Here is a 17,312-nt window from a genome sequence, read left to right as displayed (position 1 = left end):
CCACCAGTCCACCATGTCAGTGTCACATTTTGCCTCGCCTAGGCATGAAAAGTACATGCGTGTATGTTAGGAATTTTTTTGTTTTTGAATTTGGAGCCTCTATCGGCAGGAATGGGCAGGACGACATAATTTGTCTGTGCTTTCCAAAACCATTACAAATCACTGTTAAAAATAATTATGTTTTATGATGTGACAACGCTGTGGTTAGGGTCTTGTTAGAATTAGGCACGAAAACCACTTGGTTAGGGTTAGGAAAAGATCATGGTTTGGGTTAAAATGATCACTCGAAACGTGGTGTCGGTTAGGATTACTACTCCCTTAAAGTTAGGCAAACTTCATTGTCATGGCAAGAGTAAACTCCACGACAATTATAATTATGTTTTTTTTAAAAACTGTCCTGACTCGCGGTTGGAAACAGGACACTCCTGGTTGGAAACAGTAAGCAAACAGCGGATGAAACAGGACACTCCTGGTTGGAAACAGTAAGCAAACAGCAGTCTCCTGCAGCTAAGTCCACCTCCTGCAGCAGTGTCAACATACAGTATCTATCTAGTCATCCACCCACCCACCACCACCTTATATGGAAATTTGTCACCTTATATAGACATCATCTGAACTGTGTCACTTCTCCGGGTCATAATTACTACAGCTGCTACATAGAGTTGTTGGCACTGAGTACATGTGTGTACTTTTCACGTCTAGGCGAGGGAAAACGTCAGACTGACAGGGCATCCTCTAGTGGATCAGCAGGTGTATTACACACTTTGGCGTGATACTGGACTGCACACACGCACACAGTGTATGTGTGTGGCAGAGCAAGTGAGAGAGAGAAAAGAGAAATAGAAAGAGAAAATGGTTGAACAGCTGCCCAAAATGCCTAAAGGATTAGATTGCTCTCTTTTGATCCCACTCTCACAACATGTACCAATGTTAAAATATCATTCAGTTGGATTGGTTTAGGTTTTATCTGTGAGTTGCTCTTGTTAGCGCTTGTTTTTTCATCTGATCGAAAAAGATTATCCCTGTATCTGAAAGGCTTATCGTGGCTTGAAAGTGTCTAAAAACAAAAAAGGCCAATTCAAAATAAATCACATAACAAGATATGAGCATGCAATTACCATTTGTACTTATAATAACTGAAATAGATAGTGAGATTAAATAGGGGATTTTTTTTGTCACTAGTGCTGCAGTTTTTTGAAGAGGTATGTTGCTTCCATATAGCTAGGACATATTTTGAGCTCACATTTAAATCACAATGCAGAAAATAATGTATAGGCCAGAAAAAAAAGACTGATTGTATTTGAATGGATTGAATGTATTTGTTTTTTTCTTAGAATATTTAGTTAAGTTTTGCTCTCTCAAGCTCTACAATCATACTCAGTCAGTCCTACAGACAATGCTGAAATTTGCATGGTCTGGTCTGACTAGTAAGGACCAACCCAAAACCCTACAGGGTACATAGAGTTCATGGCCCTTGTACCTACTGTCCAGAAGCTGCTTTCTTTCATCATCCATCTATCCACCCTGAGCTCCTCAATCTATCTCTAAGCCTAGCCACCCTGCAAAGGAAACTCATTTCAGCCTTGATCTCATTCTTTCGGGTGTTACCCAAAGGTGAGGGTTGAAACATAGATCAGTAAATCAAGAGCTTCACCTTCAGGCTCAGCTCCCTCTTCACCATGGCAGTTCAACACAGTGTCTGCATTACTGCATGCCATACCAATCCGAGACTGTCCTCGCAAAAAAACAACAGTGGTTTCAGCAATTGCCCCAAAACGACATATGTTTAAGTTCAAGTGACAAAGCCTTCTGGCAACCGTAGTAATTATGACAGGAGCAAAGAAGGAAATGAGTCAAACATAATATCAGGCTTTAACATGGGAAACCGCTGTTTGGAATCAGAATGACTGGAGCAGATAAAGGTAAAAGCAATCATTCCAATTCCTGGAAACCTGTGTGAGGCCTGTGTGGGCAGTGTGAGTTATTCTTCTGTGGTGTTTGATGTTGCTCAGTGTGACCTTGTTGGGGCTCAACAAGTTTGGCCCCCCTATCAGAAGAGTATATTCAGCTTGTCCTTCATATATAGGACAGCTGAATAAATCACATTATCAATGCCCTCACAGACCATGTGATGTCTTGGTCAATGGTTATGTTTGGCAGTTGGCTAATATCATTAGCCAAGGTGTGTGTTTCCAATGCACATTGGTCATGGTTTCAATCCTCTCTAGCTGGTGAGTACAATTTGGCTTTATTTCCTGTCTTTCCTATGACTCTCTAAGCTTCCCCTTGGTCAGCCAGAATAATACATAATTTGGGAATGTCCTTCATTATTCTGTTGTCTTGGTGTCCTCCTTGTTAGTGTGGGTCTCAGAGGTTTTTCTTCTGTTACTATTTTTGTGTTGACGTTAGCAGACGGCCCAGCCCTCAGCACTAACTCAAAAGACAGAGCCAAGTTTTCAGTGTGTTTCTCTGTATGGATGAATTGTAAGGCTTATAGAGATCATTAGAGAGTTGTACTTATACTCACAATTGCAAAAAATAACTACCTTCTTTTTCTCCAGTATATACATATGGACATAATGCTTGGCTTAAATACTAATGCTATTTTTATGATGCTCTACTGTATTATTTATTATTGTTTGTCTCCCAGGAGACACAGTTGGCAAAATTTTGAAAAAATAAATAAATCAAAAGTATAGTGTCTCATACAGGCTTTCAATTAATTTATTGCATATATATGACTGGTTTGTTACCTTCTAGGTACTGTTGATGGGTGGCTTGGTAGGATAATGGAAAAAGCTCTGCCTGGTCTTCCCATAATTTCCCAAAGTTGTGGTCAGATTATTACGAGACTAGGGCAGCTACTGAACATACAATAGCACGTTGTGAGATGCATTTCAGCTGTTATCTCCAAGCTTCTCCTCTCAGCAAGGGAGCATGGAATCAGAATGGACCATGGTCAAAACATCTGCCATAAAGGCAGCTGCAGAAAGCCATGGCTCAAAGCTGGTTAGTAGTTGTCATAATAGTAACTCAGGAACACATTGATAGATTCTGGTGATGATCTTTGGAGCCCCTTGAATATATTCTAAAGTCAGAGTCAGAACATTGACTGAGCAGTTCAATAGGGGCAATTAAATACAAACATTGACTGGAGACATTGTTGGAAGCTGAAATGAGCACTCCGAGGAATTCCTTAACACAATGGATGGTGTCTGCTCAGGGGGCAGTACTGGAAGGTTAAGAGAGGGCTGGACCTTGGCAGAGGTCACAAGGGAGTTAGAAAGCTCCTTAGAAGTAGGGTAGTTGGTGTATTGTAGATCAGATTTGTCCTGCAAGGCTGCAGGCTGCAGGCTGTTGGTCTATTGTTGACAAGTCTCTTCATTTTGGAAGGATGCCTTTGAATGGCAGATAGGTTGTTGGTCCCCACTTTCAATTAACAGGATGGGAGGTGTGCTCTTACATTCAAGGACTCACACTGTGCAGTCTCCTCAGGAAAATCATTGACAGAATACTGGAAACAAGAATACATTTTTGTTGAACCTCTGACTTTTCCTGATTACTGTTTGAACCAGCTTTTTACCCACACGTAGATAATAAAGAGGTCATGGTGATATGCTCATCCTGTGTGGTTTTAAAGTAAGGCTTGTGACCAATATTCCAAGGGTATCCTGTTATAAAGCTGAACAAATAAGAGATTTGAGGGTTACCACTGCAAGTCATTTGATGTTCCTTTTTTTGGCTTTAAGTCAAGAATACAAAGAATTTCTTCAGATAAGTCCCCAATGGGGATGAACATTATCCCTTTTCCTGTTTATGATATTCATGGACAGGATATGCAGTTGTAGCTGAGTTTTGGAGAATTACTGTTGCTCATGTTAGGATAGCATCTCTTGTGAGTAATAAGGTATCATAGTGATTGGTATCTCCTTTTGTGAGACCACCATAAACAGATAAAGATGGATGGATGGATGGATAGATAGATAGATAGATAGATAGATAGATAGATAGATAGTCAGACAGACATACAATAATGATTAGGGAAATTAAATAAGGGAGAGAGTAAGAAAGGCAGTAAGGGGAAGACAGAAGAAGGAAACTGGGAGGGGAAATGTCTACAAAGATACATGAAAAAAGAGAAGATCGAACATCAGGTCTTACACTGTTCTCACTCATCAGCGGGGAGAAAAAATCACTCTGACATCTACGAACTAATGTCCTGCAGTCTCTTCCATCAGTAGCACCAAAGATGTGCCTCTCCTGTCTACTCTATAAACCTTTCATGAAGAGGGAGGGGTGAATGTGGCTAAGAGAAAATGGAGAGAGAGAAACTGCCAAAAAAAACCCAGATAAATCAAATGTGGAGCGGAACTGAGGGAGAGACAAAAGAGACTTTGGAAATAAAGATAAAGGAAAGGTGAAGGAGGGTGAAATAAAGGAAAAGCCTAAAGGGACAAAAGCATAAAACATTAGTGGAGAGGACAGGGATGCATTACAAAGGATGTAAAGAAAAGGAAAAGGAACCAGGTAATAAGAGAAAAAGAGAGAGGTTAAGAGCAAAAGAGACAGTGCAGTGACATGCACGTGTGGGAAGCATATCGGAATACACTTTATGTGTAGTAGTATGCTGGGAACTGTCCTTGCCCCCAAAAAACAACTCAGTGGCCAGACATATTATGATGGGAGCAAAGGAGATGCCATTATATAGTTGCAAAGTCCACGTAGGGAGGAGGTTGGGGTGGATGGATGGGTCAACAAAATATCGGATTATTACATGGGAGAGTGCTGAGTCAACGCTGTTTTTTTAAAAAAACATGACCATGATCATTCCCTAACCTTATCTACATGGTTATTACTGTAACCATGATGACTATGGTCTCCTAATCTTAAAAAAGTACTTCTTTTAAAAAGGACATAACATGCACATTTCCAGGTCAACTGGAATATCTTTGCATGATTTACAGTTAAAATAACTCCTTATTTATCTTACACCAGCCCATTATGCAGCCCCTCAGTTTAGCCTCTGTCTGAAACAGGCCATTTTAGCTCCTGTCTCTTTAAGGCCCCCTTCCCAATAATCCCACTCTGTTCTGATTGGGCAGCACCTGGAAGCTGTCCCACAGCAGACTTATCTCCGTAAACAAACAATAGTAGTTGGATTTAGCTTCTTTTTCCTGTTCTTTCCTCGAAATATAAGCATGCATCTTTACATACGTTAACCTCAAGTTTTGGAACTTTGACAATGTTTAAAATAGACATTTAACATTATAACAATATATAAATCACAGAAAATGTTATGTTCCCTTTAACCCAAACCATGATCTTTACCTATACCTAACCAAATGATTTTTGTGCCCAGACCAAACCAGACCTTAAACATAGCATTGTCACATCATAAAACATATTTATTTTTCAACAGTGATTTGTAATTTCAACAGTGATTTTGTAGTTTTGAAAAGACAGAGAAATTATGTTGTATTGCCAACTACTGCTGAAAGGGTTGTCAGATCAGAAAATGCCTGTATGTGTTGTTCTGGACTGCATGGACCAACAATGTATTTTGTCATTTTTTGGAGGACTTGTTGGTACGCTGCTATCACTACATATACTAGTAGACATGTAGAAATGCCTTTTGTACCCCCCTCTACATCTTGTCAGAATTCAACAGTATTTATTGTAGTTTTGTTGTACTGTATTGGTTATATTGGTTATACCTGCAGGTGTTCATGTTACTCTTTATTTACATTACAGACTGCATTGGAAAAACAGCACATAAGTGAAAGGCATGCAGACAACTGCACAGTCCACTTATAAATATGGAGAGTGGTGTCCTGTGTATAAAGCATAAAAATTATACTCTCCATGTAAGGAGCTATTCATAAATGTATCAGTAAGTGGCTTACTCACAGTTTTATCCAGTTCAAATACAGTGTGATCTCACTATATGGTCCGGGTAGTCATGTTGTTTCAAAGAGGCAAGTCTGCCCTGTTTCTACTGAGCTTCTATTTCCTCTATCATCACCACCCTTTCCAGGGTATGGAGAGAGACCACAGTTTTGCCATTGTTTATTATGTTTACCTCAGTAGGCTTGGCGTAGCGGAGGTCACTATATTGGCAGTACCGCACAGAAAATAATAGCTTTGATAAAGGGAGTTATGTAAAGGTATTGATCTGACTGTGGATGACTGTTTTTATGTGTTGAGTTTCCACTGAGAGCTGTGGGACCAGTTATTTTAAAGGAAAATGTGACAGTTGGGCACTTTCAAAGGGGATTCATAATAGAAGTGTTCTTATGTCAGTTGGTCCCATGCTGGTTTACAAATGACTTACGCTCACATTTTCAAGCTCTGCTTCTGAAACAACTTTCGCTTGTATGCATACTCCCTGATTAATACCTTACAGGAAAAAAGTGATTCATGAAATAATAATTTCCCGAATAAAGACATGAAAGTTAGGTAAGAGCAGTAACAAACAACAGCACTGCTGCATTTTTCTTTCTTTTTCTCCTTCAACAAAAGATATGCATGATTATATAACAATATATGTAAAATAAAATGTGTTTTTTTTGTTTGCACAGAAAAGAAAGGAAAAGAATTGATAACATTTTGTACAACAAATAGCGTCATATTTTACAGTATTTTATATGGCAATCATCAAAATCTTTTTTTTTCTGTTGAAAATCTGTCTAATTTGGGAAGGCTATTCAAGCAGATAAAACATATCAATTTTAAGTGTGAACAATATTCTCAAAATCTGCATAAGATCAATCATACAATTTTATAAATTGCTTTTGGTAAATGGATCAGATTAAATACCTTTTGTTTTGGATAAACAAGACCACTGTTTCTGTAATATAGGGAAGAAATTCCACATCTATACTGCACAGAGAATAAATAAGAAGCATATCTCATCTGTTTCAATAAGGTACAAAGCTCCCACGTTCCTACCTCCCCAATACCTTCCAGAGAGGCAGTAAATAGATAAAAATGACACACCTTTTAAGTTACCTTTGGATAAATGCTTGGCTAAGTGTTCTCTCAACCAGTATATTGTTGGCTGATAAAGAAGATTTGTTTGATATAAAAAAAACAATTTATACTGTAATTTCTCCTCTAGCAAGTAAGACTGGGAAGCCTACTCACTATTATCAATTAATTTTGATCAAGTTACAGCTCCTTCCTATTTCAAGGATAGAAAAAAAAAAAGCACAACAGCTTCTTGTGTTGCCCTCTATTGAGCTCTGCCTGCAGCATTTCTGTCACATCTGATAACATGGTTTAGGCGATGCAGTTGCCAAAAAATGTGAAGTTGTTCCTTTTCTGAGTAATTCTGGCCACATACCCACATTTTGCTTTGTCCATGGGCTATTTCCCATTCCATAGACTTGCTGTCATATTTAAGGCCATCGTATTTCAATACACAGCCCATGATGTTAGTCATGAAGTATATAAACATTAAACCCTAGAAAACCTAGTAAATGTCATGAAAATTGTATCTTTAAATTCATAATGCAACTTTTTGGACTTTTAAAACAACTTTGTGTGCTATTTGTATGATACAGCGGGAAAAAAAGCAGGCCTATCCCTCTTGCATGGCACATTTGAAGGTCCAGTGTGTAATATGTGTGGTATTTAGCGGCCTCTAACGGTGAGGTTCTAGATTGAAGATTGTCACCCCTCCCCTCCCCAAGACTTTGGAGAGATTCCAGAAGCTACGGTGGCCTTCAAGGACAAGAAGCCATTTGCTGAAGATGTCATCGTCCACGACAACTTCGAGCATTTCTAACAAGTCAAGCGATGAGGTGAAGATGTTATTTAATTATTTAGTCTATAATACTATAGGTTATAGCTCAGAAGTAAGATAGCAGTTATGAGTGTTTTATTGTTTTGGTAATACAAGCTAACATTAGCAACATCATGCTTAACAAAACTTAAGTTATTTTATTCTAACGTTAGGCATTATTGATAGCGAGATAGCGTTGGCAGGATAACGGTTTGTGACGTTATTTATACAATTATTTTATCGTATTCCTACCTGTTCTGCACGATATTAAAAATTTACATAGCAGCTCTGTGCTTAACATTACTGTAGCCTGTATAGTTTGATGTGTTATCAGTGTAATGTGAGTCAGTAGCCCCTTTTACACAGCCCGTTCAAGGCGGGAATACTGCGCCTGTAATCCACCTCGCTGTTCTGTTTAGCCCATATTCAGACCAAATCAGGCGGCACAGTGCACAGTGGCAGGGTTGAAGAGGTGTGTGGGTGTGTTTGTGCTTTAGAAACTAACCGCTGTGAAACAATCAGAAAATAACGTTCATCGATCTGGCTCACCAGCCTCCCCACTAACGTTACTAGCGCTCCCTCTCTTCATTCACCCTCTAACTCACTCGACCACAGCTGCTCTCTCTCTCTCTTTCTCTTGTCTTTTTAAAATGAGTCGGGAAGCCGACAGAAAAGTCTAACTTTACTTTTAACGTTATCAAACAAAGAGAAACGTCCTCCCCTTGGATCCTCTTTACGGCTATAATGCGGGTTCTCTGTATAAAAGAGGCTACTGAAAACATCAGCAACACTACTGAATGATTATATAAATACTATATAGGAACAGTATCGAGCAGCAATATTTTGACTTTTTAAAAAAAATCATGTTATTGTTGTAGACATGTTTGGGAACAATGGACAGCCTACAATCCATATTCTGCGCTACCATTACCATATTTCCAACATATCTTGAAACTTATAACCTATAAAGCCTTATCTGTGTTTTTCCTGTGTTTTATTTTTTCAGAAACTTCTTGAAGAGATGACCTTGCAGATTGTGTAATAATAATACCTCACTTCTCCCAGTACTGTCTTGAAAATGATTTTTATGCATTCACAGGCGGTACTGGGAGGACATTATGGTATTTGGCCAAACCAGGAAGTCTGGGGATGACAACCGGGAGTGCCATTATGCTGCCTATAGACATTTCATCTATTGACAGCATGGCTCTTTAGGCCAGGGAAACCGACTTGTCATCCCCAGTTGCTGTGTTTGGAGGATCAGGGACAAGTTCCCTGGTCCTCCAAAGACATCACACTAGTTTCACACCTGGCCCCTGAGTTTCCCTCCAGATCCTCTAGAACGTCCACACAGTATCTCAGGTACTCACACACCTGCCTGTTCATCATCGAGGCATCAAATCATCTCATATTTATTTGTTACATTTCTGATATTTTTTTTATTTTATACTTGTTCTATACATTTTCTATATTTATATAATTTCTGGATAGTTATTAAACTTTTTGTTTATATATTCACATTTGTTCAACTTAAATGTGCAAGTTTACCAAATAAAACATATTCATCAGATGTGCTGTGATAATTGCAATGATAAACATATTAATATATACTTATACAATGACAGTATTTCCCTGCAGTCAGTATATTGTCATTACCACTTCCACCATTAATTTATATTGTCATTATTTATATTTAGAAAGCAACATAAAACAGTAGTGAAGTTGGAATACCACTGATCCTCAGAACAGGGCACTGTAGTACATGTTATGGATTAATTTTCATTGCCACTTCAGGTTATGTTAACTGTAATTCACTAGTTTGAACCACAAAATAATATAAAATATTATATTATTATAAAATAATATAAAAAACAACACTAAGAATAATGATATTTGTAATAAAAATATCTTATTTAACAGAAACATTTTTGGACATCCTTTTCAATCTGGACAATAAAAGGATAACATAAACATGCAGCTTTTACTGTTCAAACACAAACATATTGACAGCTTATTCTGTGTTCTTCAGAGTTGATTCTGATAAAGACAGAATAATCTATCAAATCATTAGTCTGTTTGAACACTAAAAGCAGTGTGATTAAACTTATCTGATCACCTTCCAGCAGTCAAATTGCTGCACATATAATAGCTGACAAGGGTCAGACCAAAACCACACCAAAGGTATTCAATTTACTGCTCTGGATGAAGATGCTCTCATGGCAGGAACAACACCCATGATTCACTGGCACTGCTGTTCCTCATCTGCTCCAGCAGCTGTGTGTAGAGCAGCAGCTGCATGGAAAACTGCTTCTGTGGAAGACAGTACCATTGCACATAGAGATAATTTACTATTTCGTACATTTTATTCAGTTGTACATGTGAAAATAGTGTTATTTAACCAAGAGTAGGACTTACAGGGTAAGTTAATATGCTACATAGGCAAACAAACGTGTATCACTTACCTAGACCTCTCCTGACTTGGTCTGCAATACTTCTGATATGGTGGGTGTGAATGTCACAGACATGGTGAATAATGCCAACCCATAGTGCCTGAGAAAAATAAAACAGCACAAATGAATGAACTTATGATTATAAATCATCCATCTATCTATTTATCTATCTATCTATCTATCTATCTATTTATCTAATGTGCTCACCAGAAACTGTTCAACCTTATTCCATGCAGATTTCCATCCCAACAACAGACTAGATCAGATTATTTAATTGATTAACACACTTTCAGTCAGAGACAAGTAGCTATTCGGTGAAATCAGCTTTTGTTGTCTTTAGTTGTAATGAAAACCAACGTACTCCCAGCCATCAATGGCACATGGTGAAATACCCCTGACCTATTACAGTCACTAGGATGAAGATAAAGGCAATACCATGCATCAATGCTACAGGACCTCTCTCATAGATGGAGAAACAACAGCAACATCAAGAAAATAAGTGCTACATGACACAGTCACAAACCCTTGTAATACATTATGTTACGTCCTAAGATGCTGGGAGCCTTGGCTGGCCTGGATAAACAAATCAAAATAAATAACAGAAAAATTCCACTTCTGACTGATAAATGTAAAATTAAAACTCTGGTAGCAATTACATGTTTTTCAACATTGAAACAGGGAAAACGTTACTTGTGTTGGACTATAAGCTAACTTTGCCCCCAATGTGTACATGTGCTCCTAAATGACAAATTAGGAGCAAACAATGAAATCATGGAGCACTGTGAAAAATATAAATATATATTCACAGGATGTATTAACTCAGTGATGAGCAGACTTCTCCTCAGTTTATCTTTCACACTAACTCATTACTCTGACTTACTGTCTTTAGCACATCACCAGCGCTAAATATCTTAGTTATCAATCAATGTGTTGTCTTACTGCCACAGAAAATGAATAAATCGTTGGGTTATTAGCACAACGTTGCCTCCCTGTTGTCTCTTATCAGACCACCGGCTCTGTGAGAGGCACAAAGTGAGGCTAAAGTGTGCTAATATTTAACATTATGTGGCGGCGTTTCTTTTCAGGGAAATGAATGTACTGTTAATAAACATTGTACATCATCTAGGTTTTGAACCGTTACGAGCGGGGCAAAATAAATATACATTGCACTCTTACCTGTCCAGCAGTAAACTGGAAACTTCGGTGTCAGTCTGCAAACATTTCTCTCATCAGGGATTTCCATCTGGGTTTATCCTCGTTTTATGCCGTTGCTTGTCCCAATTTCATTTAGCTTCTTCGTATTTTAGTTTCTTTGACGACGACAATTCACACTCCTGTGATTTTCTAAATAAGTATGATCCTCCATTTATCAGATTTTGGTTTCAAAAACTTCTCACAATAAAAAATGTTTGGTCCGTTCTTCTTCTTCGTTTTAAAACCGGTGCATTTCCGGTAGTTGCCCACTGAATCTAAAACGCGTAAGGCCCTCACTGGAGCCAGTGTTAGGTTTGTCTGTTCTGCGCTACTGTAGAAACATGGCGATGCAACATGGCGACCACCGTGGAGAAGGACCCACTCCCATATAGATATAAAGGGCTTATTTCTAAGGTAACGAAAACACAACAATTATTATTTTCAGCTGATTAGACACTAATTAAGATATACTTATAAATAATCTATTCAATTTTTACCAAGTCTGTTCTTTTAGATGTTACTAAAGACTACACACTGGACCTTTCATAAACTTGATTTGCCACAAAGTGAAACAAATGATGAATACAAAAATGTGAAATGGTTTAATAACGGTCACAGTGGTCTAAAATAGTGAATTTTGGCAGCATACAGATCAGCTCAGTGTGCATCTCATATATTTTCGATACAGTGTTGCTCACTTTGACTAACAAATGTTTATCACCATGGTGACAGCGTACACAGAAATTTGAATGCTGTGTGGAAATATGATGTTTGGTGATAAAAATAATATTTTCAAGGCTTTGAAAGCATATTTACTTTAGTCAAAACTGCAACTAAATTATAAAGTGAATGAATTTGATATTTATTTGTAGATTGAATATCCACAAGATTGGGCCCTGACAGACTGAGTATGAGGTTAACTAATAGGTGTGCCAGTTCTTATGCTGCAAACTTCCCTGATTGGAAGGAACTCTATTTATTTTTATTGAGTGGAGCATACTATATCAAGGCCAGGTTCGTCATGATTCATTTTTCTGAAACTGCCATGTTAAAAAGGATTGATTTTTGAAAGTGCAATAACTTTATATTTAGACACTCGAGCAAAATCAGATTTAAAGGGTATCCATTAAACATTTTAATCGTATATGTGTATAAATTGAGAATAGTATGAATTCCTATGACACAACAACAAAGCACTCCACTTCCAATGAATGAAGTTAATAAGACCTTATTTATCAGCAAATGCATTACTTCAAATACAAACAGGCGATCACAGTATGCTGTATGGCACAGACTTGCTTTCATCTTGCAGCAAACAGGCCAGAGTCAGACAATCAGATACACTTCATCTGATTGTCCAAGACCAAGGCCCATGAGTTACTCAATAAAATGAAACATAAATGCATATATACTATATATACATCAATTTCATCTTCTTCACAAATTGTATTCCAAACTGTATTTGAAAGCTGCTCAGAGAACAGGTGGATTCACTCAAATAACGTCACTTCCCTGGGTCTTAATTACAACAGCTGTTAAATGGCGTGAACATAACTATAAGTTATTTTTGTCGGCTTGAATGTTAGACCTATACTGTCGTTTTTATTGTGAGGATGGGCTGATTCACTCACATAGCTTATCTGAGCTAGCACCAAGTTCTTGAAACCACAAGTACACAAACTACTTCAATAGTGTGCAATTGTGTACTAGCGGCTATGCTTATGATTTTTTAAACAATTTTGACAGTGACCTGATGTTGTAAATAATATGTATAAATTTGCACTCTGAAACCGTGAGGAGGAGAACTTTTTTGTTCCGTCAACATCACGTTATTAACTAACATTTAGAAAATGGATTTTTGACATTTGTGAATCAATTCAGAATCGTAGGCGATAAGAACGGAGATTCTTATGTGAATTGATTTTTTCACCCAACCCTAGTAAGGTAATGGTTGTTGGTGCTAAACAGCTGTCTGCATATTCCTTTAACACTGTGTTTTCATGCTAGGAGTTCTCTTATCAGTTTAACAATAGGGGCAGCTGTGGCTCAGAGGTAGAGCAGGTCGTCCATAAATTGGAAGATCAGCAGTTCGATCCCCGGCTCCTCCAGTCCGCATGTCAAAGTGTCCTTGGGCAAGGTACTGAACCTGAAATTGCCAAATTGTGTGTGCGTGTGCGTGTGTGTGTGTGTGAATGAGCATTAGAAACTCTTCCTGATGAGCAGGTTGGCACCTTGCATGGCAGCCTCTACCATCAGTGGGTGAATGTTGGTATGTAGTGTAAAGCACTTTGAGTGGTTGGAAAACTAGACTATAAACTAGACTTAACACCATTGAGAATACCAGAGAATTTATACAGAAAACATAATAACAATGTTTTTTCTTTTTCTGGAGGAGGAGGATAATGCTGTAATTCAGCAACATCTGGCACCACACACACATGCAGACACACAACATCCTCTGTGGGTTGATGTGCGATGAAATATTGATAATGACTAATGGTTCAATCTTACATTTTCTTCTGTGCCTGATAGGTGTAGCAACATGGATGACACGTACTAGACAGTATATGTGGTGAATCATTAATATTCACCATGAATACTGGATGGATTCTTCATCCAGTGAAGTGCTACTAATACCCGAGACAGAGACTTTTGGCTCTTTGATCAGTGTGTCTTTCTATCCTCAAATGTTGTAAAACCACACAGATATGCTGTAGTAGACTGTCACTTTCATCACCACAGCAACATATTACAAATCTTTCAATAATATATTAGTACCTTTAAATTTTGCAGTGGGTGGTCAGCTCTGATCCTCATATTCCTTAAAATGGAAACATTGTATGTTTTATAGCTTGATGATAACTGCGTCCTTCATTCAATTTTAGCCTTCACTCCTTGGTGAGGTTGATCATTAATATTCTGTCATTAACCCCTCCTTAGCCCCAATGTCTTGGATTAACAGCAATGTTAGCAATAGCCAATGGTGGTTAATTTGAAAAATCAACAGATAATCAGCTCAGGAGGGATGCACTTGTGAAAGGTGGAAGCTGTTGTCTACCGGCAAGGCCTTTGCTGTACATTTGGCTGGACAAGAAAATCCCCATGGCAACACACTGGAGAAGGGCATGATGGAGCAGATGGCTACCCCCTTACTCTCTTCACTTGTGCTTGCCAGACAGACGATGCTACAGGTGTGACAAGATGTCCAAACTGGATCAATGCCCAGTCCCAGGTGTCCCCCTCCTCACTTGCTCCTCAGTCTCTCTCTGCAGTTCTCTTCCAATTCAGCATCTTCCTCCTTCCCATCTTCCCTCCTTTTGCTTTCAATTCCATCCTTTCAATTCTTTCTTCTTTTGCTTAACTCAAGCCAAAGATCAGTTGGCTACATTCACAGGCCAGGTGATGGGAAGTCAACTGCAGCCAAGGAGAAAGCTGACATATCTGTTAGCCTGAGGGGGCTGTCCAGGTGGCTGCTCCAGTAGGTAACAGCCAGTTGCTGACAGGAAGCATGGCAAATAAAGAAGAGATGATGTGGCTGTGTTGCTTTTCCAAGCGAGCATGAAAAGCTGCCCAATAGCAAGGGTGTTGTCACAGTAAAACACTGAAAGTGAAAATTGTTTGATAGATGTATTGGTTCTTTCCCACTCTTACCATTTCTTGTCCAACTAAAATGCAATGTGAAATTGATGGCTCAAAAACAGGACTTTATCTCAGTTATTAGAGTATTGATGATTGCCCTGGTTCACAGTGATGACTGTTCACAGGACATCACTGAGTATGGGGTACAAACAAAAGCCAATATTATGTCTGCATGTTTAACAACCGATAACAGTTACAGTAATGCTTGCAGCTCTGTCTGGCTTTCTGTAGGCATAATGGTGCTTTAAGGTAAATGCTAAAATTTGACAGTGTTAATATGTTGATGTTTAGCATGTATATTTACCATATTAGACAAAGTCTTTGGATAACCAAAATTATTACAATACATCATACACTGGGAACATATCTGTATCAATTCCATGGCAGTCATCCAATAACTGTCAAGACATTTCAGTCTAAACCAAAAATGTCAAACCTGTAGCAAATGTCTGTACTAAATTTTATGACAAACTATCCAAAAATTGCTGTGATATTTCAGTCTGGAAGTCACTTATACACGTAAACCTCTAAATATCCATGGACTGGTTGCATGTGCAACCCCAAGCACACACTCACTTTGTAGGCACACAAGGTTGTGACCAGCATTTGTTTTTTCAGTATATACAGTATAAGGGTGCATATAGATTCAAGCTGAAAGAAAATGTAATTCAATTGCAGTGACATCTTGAAGCCTTTTAGGTTATATTGTGTGCAGGACACTGTCCCATAAAATATCTTGGGGCCCATTTTCATGCTGGTGCAAATCAACTGCAGTGACCTTGCACTGGAGAAGTAGCAATTCCACTGGGTGCAAGCAGATTTTTCTTGAGCCTGCATCCATTTGGTGATTTTATGATACTGCTCACATCAACAAAGGCAAGGATACCAGCACACTGCTTTTTAGGGGAATGAAGGCAGCTGATTTGATGCCCATGATTGATGCCAGCCCACGCCTACTGATGGTTTATTTTACTCAAACTACCCTCACCAAACATGTGATGCTCACACTTTTTTTTTGTAGGTTTTTATATCATTCTGTAGTTTCCCAGCAGTGTTCCATATGTATTCAAATCCAAAAATTCAATTTTGGGTTAAAGTACGTATTTATTTTATTTTTGTTTTGGCATCAAAATGCCATTTTCCCAAGCCCTTCTAAAAACTTTTTCCTATGTGACCTGAGGTAGGTTTCTATATGATGACATTCCTACATATAAACTCATATACACCCCGTAGCCTGCCTAGCCAGTGGCCACAGAGATAGACTGAGCACTCACTGCTGCTGCTGCTCTGCTAAAGGTGCTAACAGACGCGCACAGACGGAGCACTCACTGTTGCTGCTGCTCAAAATTTAAAAAATAAACTCTGAGCTCTCCTCCCGCCAGTAAATGGCTTTGGATCAGAGCAGAATCCGGTGTTACTCACAGGTGTTATTTGTCCCTATGCTCCATCCAGTGTATTTATGATCAGCTCACACACTCGCACTCAGCGCTGCGACATCGCTTGTGGTATATCTGGACAGTTTTTTGTGTTCTAACATACAGCAAGTGAGTATGTTAGGAAGACACTGTCAGTGAACTGCATTTGTGTGTGTCAGCACTCTAACCCACCCACGTCACTGCTTTTTGCTAATGACTGTGTGGGCGTTTCCATTTCAACAACCCAGAAAAAGACGCAGATGGAGTCGTCCTTTAAGTGAGCCTGCAAAATGAAATTGCTAGTGCTTGTGATTTCAGTGGGATAAATAGGACCCCTTCAGTTTTATAATGGACAAAATGTTGTAGTAGTATTCACATAAGAAATGTTCTACACATATTACTGGCAACTTTTAATTTTAGTCCAGCCACATATCTCAAAGGAAGGAAGAAACCACCACCCAGTCATAGTCTAGTATTCAGAATTTATCTGTGTGTGAGAGATGTGACTGACCACCACAGAAAGAAAGGGGTCAAAAGGAGCGTACAGAAAGGATCAAAATGATTGTAAATCCACTCTACATTTAGGATCCTTGGGGAAACTGAAAAATTGAGGAGAAATCAATCTGCAGCATCATTATGTGGTATTAACTAGTGGTGTGAATCTTTGGGAATATCACGATTCGATTCCATTAGATTCTTGTTATCCGATCAGAATTGATTTTCGATTCAAAGCCAATTCTCGATTGAATGAATAGAAAAGGGGAAACTATTTTTAGTCTCTTGCTCCAGTATACTGTGTACCAAACCATTCACTGGTGTCCTTATTCTACT

This window comes from Thunnus thynnus, chromosome 1 (assembly GCF_963924715.1).
Source record: "Thunnus thynnus chromosome 1, fThuThy2.1, whole genome shotgun sequence".
Taxonomy (NCBI): Eukaryota; Metazoa; Chordata; class Actinopteri; order Scombriformes; family Scombridae; genus Thunnus; species Thunnus thynnus.
This window is presented reverse-complemented; position numbering follows the sequence as displayed.